Consider the following 11,542-nt stretch of genomic DNA (forward strand, 5'->3'; position numbering starts at 1 on the left):
CCTAAGACCATCGGAAAACACATATATAATTACATATTGTTTTTGTGATTAATCACTATGCTTTCATTATGTTCAATTTGTAATAATGAAATTGGGGGTCACCACAACATGAGGAACTGTATTAAAGGGTTGTGGCATTAGGAAGGTTGAGAACCACTGCTTTAGATAAACAAGTCTCAGGAGGAGGCAGCCTCTGTCTGCCAGCACCCCTCCCCCTCTCTCTCCTGCCAGGGGACTCCCCCCCACCCCACAGGCCATCTGGTGGGATTCAGGTTATGAGACCGGCGCCGTAGTCCCTGGTCAGTCACCCATGCTTCCTGCAACCTTCTCACACGTCGGATAAACACACCAGAGCCCTCGCAGAGACAGAGCCTCTTGAAACTGGACCCTCACGGACCTCCTAGAATAGTGGTCGGCAAACTCATTAGTCAACAGAGCCAAATATCAACAGTACAACGATTGAAATTTCTTTTGAGAGCCAAATTTTTTAAACTTAAACTATATAGGTAGGTACATTGTTATTAACTTAATTAGGATACTCCTAAGCTGGCCTTTGCTAATAACGTCTTCAATCTGAGGGGTCGACCTCAGCAAACATACCCCCATTTCTTCTAACACCACTTCTTCAAAATAGACTTGCCCAGGCTGAAAACCGACTTCTGCGCATGGGCCACGAAGCTTCAATTGCACTGTAAGTGCGTGCCCACACTTGGTATTTTGTGGAAGAGCCACACTCAAGGGGCCAAAGAGCCGCATGTGGCTCTCGAGTCGCGGTTTGCCGACCACTGCCCTAGTGGCACTGGGACACTGCCCTGGTCATAGTGGCATTTATTCCAGTTATTCCATAACATATCCCCTTTAATTCTTGTGTTTTTCTAGGGCATTATACATTCATTTATGAATATATGTGGCTTTCTTTCTGTGTTTTTAAAATTCCTTCAGTATTTTTCCACTCTCATTAGATGATAAGTGTTTTTTAAATCCCCCACAGTTCTATGTACAGTCAACTCTTGATTATCTGAGCTAATGGAGGGGAGCATTAGCGTGGATGATATCAGAGGACAAATAAATTTCCCAGGGGTTTGTATCAATTCTATGAAAGCCTCTGAGTCCCGGAGGCAGGCAAACTAAAATCCAAGAGAAGCAGAGAGCAGAGAAGCATTCTGAATGACAGAGTGAGATGTCACATTCACGCAGGGCTGTGAACTACTGTTGCACCTGCTAGTAGAATTTTGTTCTATCCTGGCCAGGCTGATGGGAGATTCTCAAGAGAGAGGAGGCAAGGAGCTTTGGGTATGAATCCTTCTTCACTGACCCTTTCCCTTTTGGCATCAGTGCTTGGCTTAGCACAATGTCAGGCCAGGACAATGGAATGCAATAAATGAATGACAGAGGAGTAACAGAATTGTTGGCAGAGAAGCCAGCAAAATAGAGGCTTTCTGAAGCAGGGAATAGGAAACACTGTTGGCGGAAGGTCTTACCTTAAGGGGAGCACATGTGAATTTGCAGGGACAGTGGTTTTTCCCTCCCCTTCAATGCCAGCTTCTAGCTCATGCCTTAAACATAGCAGATGCTTTATCAGCGTTGGAGGGAGGGGAACAAACAAGGAAGCAGAAAGAGAAAAGAGTGACTTGGAGGTAACTAAATTTCCTGAGTAGGCTGGAAGCTGCTATTCAAAAAATCTACTTTCTGTGTAATTGAATATTCTGATTGCATGCCACAGTTATTTTTGGAATAATAATAATAGGAAGGCTCTCTGGGTATCTGATTAGAAATGCTTTCAATTTTTTATTGTTGTAAAACAAACCTATGCAAAAGTAAATCTGAATATTAACCAAGGCAATTAACATTCTTTTAGTGACTACTATATTCCAGGTAAGCTCTTTTCTTTTTTCATCATGTTCGTTACTTACAACAATTCTATAAAATAATTATTATCATGCCCATTTGACATGTGGGGCAACAGAGGGTCATAGCTGTTAAGTATTTTTCCCAAAATTATCCAGCTAGTCAATATCAAACTGGACTTCAAATCAGTTTCGTTTGAAACCCTCTAGTCTTTATTCTACCAAAATTCCTGCACTTGAGGGGTGTCCCCTCAGCCCGGCCTGCACCCTCTCACAGTCCGGGACCCCTCAGGGGATGTCTGCCTGCTGGCTTAGGCCCAATCCCCAGAGGGCAGTCCGGGGCTCTTGCAGTCTGGGACCCCTTGCTCTTTACTGCTCACTTGCAGCAGAGGCAGGAGAAGCTCCCACACCACTGCTGGGCTTGGTGTGGAAGCGCCACTCAGCCAGAAGCCTGACTCACTGCTCCTTAGCACTGCCTCAGAGGTGGGAGAGGCAGGCTCCTGCCACCACTGTGAGCCCCGCCTCTGGCTGAGCTGCATCCCCCTGTGGGAGTGCACTGACCACCAGGGGGCAGCTCCTGCATTGAGCTTCTGCCCCCTGGTGGTCAGTGTGTGTCATAGTGACTAGTCGTTCCACTGGTAGTTCTGCTGTTCGGTCGATTTGCATATTAGTGTTTTATTACTAGTATATAGGATTGTGCTGTGTCTCAACAGTAGCTATACATTATTGAATGCCTTCTATGTGAAGGCACTATAGTTACATAATTTTTAATCATTCAATTAGCATAGACTGGTGAGTATTGATATCTTCATTTCAGAGATGAAGACAGAGCTAGAGAAACTAGGAATCCTAACCAAGGTCACTGGTAGAATTAAGATTTGAAGTACATCTGTTTTAAGCTATGCTCAGTGTTTTCCCCACTATATTCTGCTTTATTTTTCTAAGTATCATGTTTTTTTACTTAAGCTATATATTCTTCGCTTTATCCAATTCTAAAATTTTGTTGTAGATGGTTCACTGCATTATCGTCATTTTGTTATTCTTGAGTACCAATATATTTCAATTGCAGAGTGACAACCTTTGTGTCTGTAAACACTCACATGTACACACAAGTATGCCCAAACACATGGATACACATTTATTATTGCACAAGGTACTTTCCTATCACAGAAAGAAATCTGGTTCCACATAATGCTCATAGAATACCTATGTAAGGAAAGGATAAGATATCACTCGCACTAACAAATCATTATTTTGCACCAGATAGAACTAAATAGAAACCTTGTCTAGAAATTTGTTTGTGGTTCTTCCCTCAGTGTGAAAATCAGGCTCAGCCTTAAGGTGAAACAGAATAATCCTTAACGACTAATGTCTGCAAATGTAATATGGCGCTTTTTTATCCATTGATCTTCTAATTTGCAGAATATTGGAAGAAACTGATGTTCTGAGGGTCCTGAAAGTTTATTTTGAATTTACTTCCTGATACTATTGCATTTGCTCCTCCCTGGTGTTTTCACCAGCAGAGAAAGGGCCTCTGTGTGCCTCCTGGGAAGGCTGTCTCACCCGGCAAGAAGGCCTCTCCAGAGTCTCCTTGGGCACAGGAAAGAAGTGGCCGCCTCTTCTAGGAAGAAGGCAGCCCAAGACCTGGGTCACATGGAGACGTAGGAGAGGCACCTCTCCTTGCCCATGAAAGCAGCTGCTTTGGACAGCGCATCCAGCCTCCTCCAACTCCTCTTCCTCCCCAAGTTTCCTTAAGACAAGAATGCCCTAAGCAAGACCTACCAGTGCCTCCAGTGGTTGGAGAGTAAGTTGGATGGACAACCTCCAGTGGAACGCCTTCCCTTTTTAGGGTCATTTGGCATAGATAATTCTCCATTCTCCTTCAGGGTCTCACTTGTGACCCTGGAGCAACTCTCTATTACTCCTTGCAGTGGTTCTCAACCTTCCTAATGCCGTGACCCTTTAATACAGTTCCTCATGTTGTGGTGACCCCAACCATAAAATTATTTTCATTGCTACTTCATAACTGTAATTTTGCTACTGTTATGAATCGTAATGTAAATATCTGATATGCAGGATGTATTTTCATTGTTACAAATTGAACATAATTAAAGCATAGTAATTAATCACAAAAACAATATGTAATTATATATTCAATATGTGTTTTCTGATGGTCTTAGGTGACCCCTGTGAAAGGGTTGTTTGACCCCCAAAGGGGTCGCAACCCACAGGTTGAGAACCGTTGCCTTAGGGAATGGTATGTAGCCCAAGTGAGGCATATCCTGTAGGGCCCTGGGAAAACTCCAGCAGAAGCCCAGATTCTGTGTGGTGAGCCATCCCACAGTGATGTTTCACAGGCCCATCCTTGCATAAAGAAAAGGAAAAAAAGAAGGCTAGAGTTTAGGGTGATGATTGCTTAAATCAACTTCCTGCATATTCCATGATCTGATAACTGCTTAACCCTTGCCAGCCTTGCTGTGCTAACACTATACTGTTTTCAAAATGTATGAATCTCATATTTTAGTACTGATCATACTTGCTAGGAACCCCCTGTGTTTCCGGGTTTTGAATTCTCTTGACTCTCTCTGAATACAGAGGGTGGTTTTCTGACCTTTTTTAAGGTCATTGGATTTTCTTTGTACTTTTATATCCTTTCAAAATTTTCTGCTTTCTCTTTGATTTTACTCCTTCTCAATTTATTTATGTGTGACAGCCTCAATCACCCATTTACCAATTCAGTAAAATCTGTCTTGCAGAATGTCCATTTTATCATTCAAGCCTGAAATCTGTTCTGCAATCCTTTTATTTCCCTCCTGAATTGCTTTCAAAGCCCTCTAGGGAGCTGGCCTGCAAAAATAGAGAATTCTCACATTGTTTCCATGAAAGGTGCTATATAACCACACAGCAGGATTATTGTTCCGTTTTCTCTTTCATTTTGGTCGCCCTGACTGATCTGCTCTGCATTGCAAGCGCAGTGGCCTTTTTTCATCTTAATTTTATTCACTGCTGTGGTTACTTTCTTTCAGGGACATCAGATAGGTGTTAAGTAAAAGACAGGCATGGGTGTGACAAGGAAAGTCCGGGCACCTCCCTTCCCTTGTCACTGATTTCTAACACTTTGTCTGACCATTCCACTGAGCATGGCTGCCACTGCAATGGTCTCTTCCCTGACTAGGCTCAATTTCCCTGGGAGGTTTTGCTTTGTGCATAGAACTAGCCTAACCCAATCAAGGCAAACCACAAAATTAAATTAATTTAACTCGTTCATCTAGGTGTTTAATGTAATATTTTGACAGATCTGCATAAACGGAACTTCCTAAATTTGGCATAAGGGAATAAAATTGATGGATTCAAATTCATTTCTGTTGGTGAAATGCAGAGATTTGTAATCCATCAGCCGTTCTCCCTAATGCACTATCTAGACAGCTCATGCTGCCTTCGGTTGGCATTAAGTGAAAACACCTCGGCTTAAATAATAGTAGTTGCATAACAAAAATTAACAAAAAGCAGGTTTAAGTGAAGATTTGGCATTAAATCAATATATTTTAAAACATACTGAAGCCAGGAATGAAGAGGGAGATTAAAACCTGTGCTATTTTTAACCCAAGAAGGGGAATTCAATATAGCTTATAGAAAAACATTAACTATTAAAGACAGAGCAATCAAAATACCCAATGAAGAAAGTCTTTGTACTTGTGTGTGGGGGGGTGGCATATATAGGTGTGTCCAGATGTTGGCTCTGTGTATAAAATTGTGTGTCTGGGTGAATGTGTACATCCACCTTTTTTCCCCTAGAGAACTTCCTAGTATAATTAATTGAAACTATGTTCAGAATGTGGAAACACAAAATAATTAAAAAATAAATGATAGAGCAGTGGAAGCCTTCCCAAATGCTTTGGGGGTGGAGGGGAGTACAGAGGCAATAAGTATAGTGTTTATTTATTTTTCAAGATATATCATGATGGTTTGAATAAATACATGGTGCCAGATTCATAAAAAGTAAAAATCTATCATGGTGTGAAAGGATATGGACAGTGGCAAACCATTCATTTCTAGGTTTTTCACAGTGTGTATTCTGTTCATGCTGAGTGGAGAAATGAAACTTCTTATTTGAAGAATTCTAGGTTGAAGACTATTTCCTCAACTGGAAAAGAATGTCTTCAGGTGAATATGTTGAGTGGCATTTTAGTTAGCCAGATTTGAAAACATACTGAAAAGATTTCTATGGCAGTTATGAACCTAAACACCCTGGGTATGTTGACCTACAAAGTGATTAACAGGGATCAAGTAAAAAATTCACACAACAAACACTAGTCTATAAATGTTTAGTTTTAGAAATTTAAAATGTTAAGATATGGGTATTAAAAGAAATAGCTTAGAATCACAAAATTCTGTGGCTCAAGATCTCTTTATGACAATAAATTTAAAATGTTCCAGTATTAATGCTTTCTTGATCCTCCCAGAAAGTATCTAGGGAAGATTTTAATTTTGTTTATGTCACTCAGAACCACATTTGACAGGGATGTAAAGTGCCATTTGTTGTAAGATGCGTCTCAATTTCAGAGAGTTTAAAATACAGGGTGGGGGGAAGACATCTTAGAATTGATAAAATAAGGTATCATAGAGATCAAACCCAGTTAAGCCATTTCACACAAAAGAAGAGCTTAATTAAGGTCCAGAGTGCCTGAAGGTTACACAATTGCTTAATAATGAGGCATGGCCAGATTCCCCGGCCATCTGCCCAGTTGTTCTGATGGTGCCCTACACCGTGCCCTATGGCATTTCCCCCACTTTTACTATACTCACTCAAAAAAGTTAATAAACTTTTCAAGTACAAAGAAGCAGCCAAATAAGTTAAATGCAGTTACTTGTGTGTAGTATTGGTGTGTGTTTATGTATGTACAGCCTCATATAGACAGACACATGCCCTATTCACCCATTCATTCTTTCCTTCCTTCCTTTGTTCAGAATTTTCCGATATCCCCATTACGATTGCTATTTTAAATGAAGGAATTGGGCATTAGTGTTTTCTAGTTCTAAATTTTCCCATTTCATGTATTCAACAACTGCATTTATTCATGTACTATGTTCATTACTCAATATATTTGAGCATCTGCTTTGTGTCAGTAACTATACTATATACCGAGGATGCAGCATGTTCTCTGCTTCAAATATAATTACCCAAATGATTATGTATTTCCAATCATGGCAAGTGCTATGAAGGAAAGTGAGTGCTCTGAGCATGTATAACAGGGAGGATGGTCTAATTTAGATCTCTCTGAGGAGGTGTTATTTAATCTGACATCTGAAAGATAAAGCTAGATGGAAAGTGAAGAGGGAAGCTTTTCAGGCAAAAGGAACTGCAGGTGCAATTGCCTGGAGACAGAGAAAACCTGAGTTAGTTGCTGCTGTGACTATAGAGATTCATGACAGGGTTTCAGATCACAAGAATCCTACAATGAACAGGAGAAGGGGAGAAGACCAGGTATTGATTTTTTTTTTTTTAAACATCAGGCCAAAACAACTAACTGGAATGCTGAGAAAAAATACTACAACAGAGAAACCAGGTTGAGAATGAACTTGAGGAATTTTGTGTTGTTGTTTTTTCTTGTGTATCTACTGCCTTTATCTCAGTGCTCTTGAATGCTTTACTCTTTACTTAAAAGTGTTAAGAGCAATAAGATCAAGAAAAGTAGAGAAATAGTAAAGCATTCAAGAACATTGAGATAAAGTTGGGGAAACATGCTTTAAAACCTTCAGGGACAAGGTAATAAAGAAGTGAAGAAAGTAGCAAGACTTGTCTTAAACTGATAAAGCTGTGGAATTGGTAGTTTCAGTTTCACCACAGGGCTTTCCTTCAACTTCATCTGGCCCACCTGCTTAGACTGCTTGAGTTAAAATAGCAATGTCTAACACTGATGGAACACTAACAATGAGTTGGATTTATCCAAAATGGTAGCCAATAACTACATGTAGCTATTGAGCATTTATCTGATTTGAGATATGTATAAAAGTAAAAATATATACCAGATTTCAGAAAGTTTAAAAATGTGGAATAAATATCATGCTACTTGTTAAAAAATATTACATAATGAAATGATAATAGTTTGAATATATTGAGTTAAATTGAAAATATTATTAAAATCCATTTTACCAACCTCTTTTACTTCTTTTTTTTTCACGTGGTCACTAAAAAATTTGAAATGACACATGTGCTTCTCATTACATTTTTATTGGAGAGTGCTGGTCTAGTTTCTGGGGGTGAGGTGCATAAAAAACATACAAAGCCCCCACTTTCATGAAGCTGACATATCTCTATTGAAGATAAACGATAAGCTGAAACTAAATAACAGGTGCTATCAAGAATGAGTTTTTTTTTTCTGTTTTGTTTGTTTATTTTGTGTTTTTGATTCCACATATAAGTGAAATCATGTGGTGTTTGTCTTTCTCTGAGTTATTCCACTCAGCACAATACCCTCCAACCATGTTGTCATACCTGAAACTAATACAATATCATATGTCAATTGTAAGTGGAAAATACATTACAAAGATTTCAGAGAGAGGAAGGGAGAGAGCGATAGAAACATCAATGATGAGAAGACTCATCCATCAGCTGCCTCCTACACACTCCCTACTGGGGATCAAGCCCGCAACCTGAGCACATGCTCTAACCTGGAGTCTAACCTCAACCTCATGGTTCATGGGTCAACACTCAACCACTGAGCCACACTGGCAGGGCATACATTTTTTTAAAGGTAAAAAAAGGAGAGTCAAGGAATTTGAAGTTCCGACTTGAGGATTTTTTTCCCCTTCAATATTAGAATACTGGAGAAGTAACCTAGACATATGAGGTAGTGTTTAGAGAGTGGTGTGCTTCAAATAAGATGTCTATATAGAGTGTCATTTTGTTTAACAATGTCTAGGCCATTAGATTTTAATAAGAATGATTTAAAAGTTCTTCTAATAAAATTATACTTTTTTGCTTGCTTCAAACATGTGCTTACATGATCACAACTTGTAAGTTCCACAGTATTGAGAAAAAAATTAATTTTATGGTAATTGTAATAATAATTACTAAAAATAATTTACACAAAATGTTTTAGTGTGTTGACCAAGGAAATCAAAATGAAATAATTTTTCTCTTCCATTGAGACAAGTTACTGTTTAAAGAATAATCAATGAGATAGAAAAAGATATCAAAAATTAACTGTGAAATGAACTCTAGCTAAAATGAAATTTCATTACAAGTGGATGAAACTTCCTTTGGATAATGAGACTTTACTGCCTGCATTTGGAATAGAAACATCATAGAGAAAATGTTATTTTTTAAATTACCAGTGATAAATATGAAGAGGTTGTCCATATTTGAAACCCCTAAATATAATTTCATGGAAAAAGATACTCTCTGTTTTGGGGTCAATGCTTCTGCTACAGATGGGAGTGCCAGCTATGGGTTGTTGGCAATGTCGGTTTATTGCTAACTTAAAAAATTGCGCCAGGTGTTTTAGCAATTCACTGCATTATTCATGAACTACATGTAGTCCCCAAGAATTTTTTGGAAAGCTCCACAAATCAATGAATGTTTTTAGCAGTGTTAATAACAAAATTCATAATAAACCATTCAGTGACTTATTATTTCATACAGAATACACCACAATAAGAGTTTGAACAGGTTATCCTAGACACAAAAGTAAGATGATTTTCAGAAAATATAGTTGAAAACACATTCTGTTCACTACTAAATACCATTTTATTTGTAAAACTCTACCAATGAAAATATAAACAGCATATTGTGAGTAGCTATGGCACACTTTTCATGTATATACACTACTTGATCACCTCAAGCTGCAAGAGAACCAAGTCAGTTTCTTTAAAATGAAGTAAATAATCATGAGACTCATCAGCAAACTTCTACTGTGAATGTAAGTCACACTTAAAATGATCTTGCTACAGAGAATTTTCAAAATGTCTCTTTTTGTAATACTTTAAATGTTAAAGATGCTATTTGGGAATAGATTACTCTTATTTTTATTAATAAATAAGATATTATGGCAAGATTTAAAGATCTGAATAAAATATATAATACCAAATTGGGTGATTAATTCATTTGAAATGATTGTGGAACATGTTAGCCAAGATATGCAAAAGGAATTAATTGAGCTAAAACACAACTTTCAGACCAAATCAAAATTTAAATAGTCTAATTATAAAAAGATTTGGCTCCATTTTAGATTTTCATACCCACATCTTTGAAAATAAGTTAAATTACCAATAGGTTTTCTTTCTTTTTAACAATACATGAATTAGAAGAGATTTCAGATTAGTAACACAATTTTAACAAAAACAGCAAAACTATTTGCTGTAATGTAAGACATGGGACCTAAGGAGTTTTTAAAAAATACTTAGGACCAAATATTATGAAATTAACTTTAAAATTAAAATTATTTTAAAGCCACCTATATTTAAGAATATTTTTAACACAAGGTTAAGAAATCTGCCATTAAAATTATATGTTGCATTTATTAGATTACTCATAACATTTTCTTTAAAACCTGAAATTTTTCTCAGAGGGGGTTACCTCATAATTTCAATACAGTCTCTTTCATTACGATTTATATTTCCATTCCATTTTCAATTACTCTTTGCTTAAGGAAGAACACTGTCTTCAAGAATTTTTAATACAGAGACTGAATGCATCCTGAACATTTGTTGACTCCATGATAAAAAGTATGTCTTTAGGGGTACTTCATTGGCACTCTCTTCCATGCTGTAACAGTGGATTATTTTGAAAGCACATTTATAAATAGCCTACCTTATTCACAAGAATAGTATTCTTCCACCTTTTTCATTTTTCAAATACTGATAGACCTTGGCATGCCACCTATCCTTCCTTTAAGGATTTTCCCCCATTGACCTATGTTATATGAATACAACTGATCTGTCACTAGTTTATAGTGCATCTTTCATTTGCTCTTCCATTTTTCTTGACCTGCTTATACAGAATGACTTGTCATCATGCTCTTCTATGATCCCAACTTACTCATAATTAAGTAAACTGTAAAAATAAGTAAAAATGTACTGTAGTCATGAATACACTTTAACATGTTTATTCCATTATTATAAACTAGTAGCCCGGTGCACAAAATTCGTGCACATTAAAAGGGAATTAATTGCCCTAACCGGTTTGGCTCAGTGGATAGAGCATCAGCATGCGGACTCAAGGGTCCCAGGTTCGATTCCGGTCAAGGGCATGTACCTTGGTTGCGGGCATATCCCCAGTGGGGAGTGTGCAGGAAACAGCTGATCTATATTTCTCTCTCATCGATGTTTCTAACTCTCTATCCCTCTTCTTTCCTCTCTGTAAAAAATCAATAAAATATATTTTTTAAAAAAAGGGAATTAATTAGTGGAGATATTTTAATATTGCTATTTGCCCTTTCTTTATAATGGAAGTGTGAGAGATGAAAGGAAATTAGTAAAATGTATATGAAAATAATATATAAATTTATTAATAAATAAACAGTAAAAAAAGGATATAACAACAACAGAGGCATGATATAAAAATGACAAAAACATGATATGAAAACAACAAAAACATGATATAAAAACAACAGTGATGCAAACAATGTCTGATAAAGTGATTAAACTTATTCTAATATCTCCCTGTACACCACATTAAGAGTAAAAACACTTTC

This window comes from Myotis brandtii, unplaced genomic scaffold (genome assembly GCF_000412655.1).
Source record: "Myotis brandtii unplaced genomic scaffold, ASM41265v1 scaffold365, whole genome shotgun sequence".
Lineage (NCBI taxonomy): Eukaryota > Metazoa > Chordata > Mammalia > Chiroptera > Vespertilionidae > Myotis > Myotis brandtii.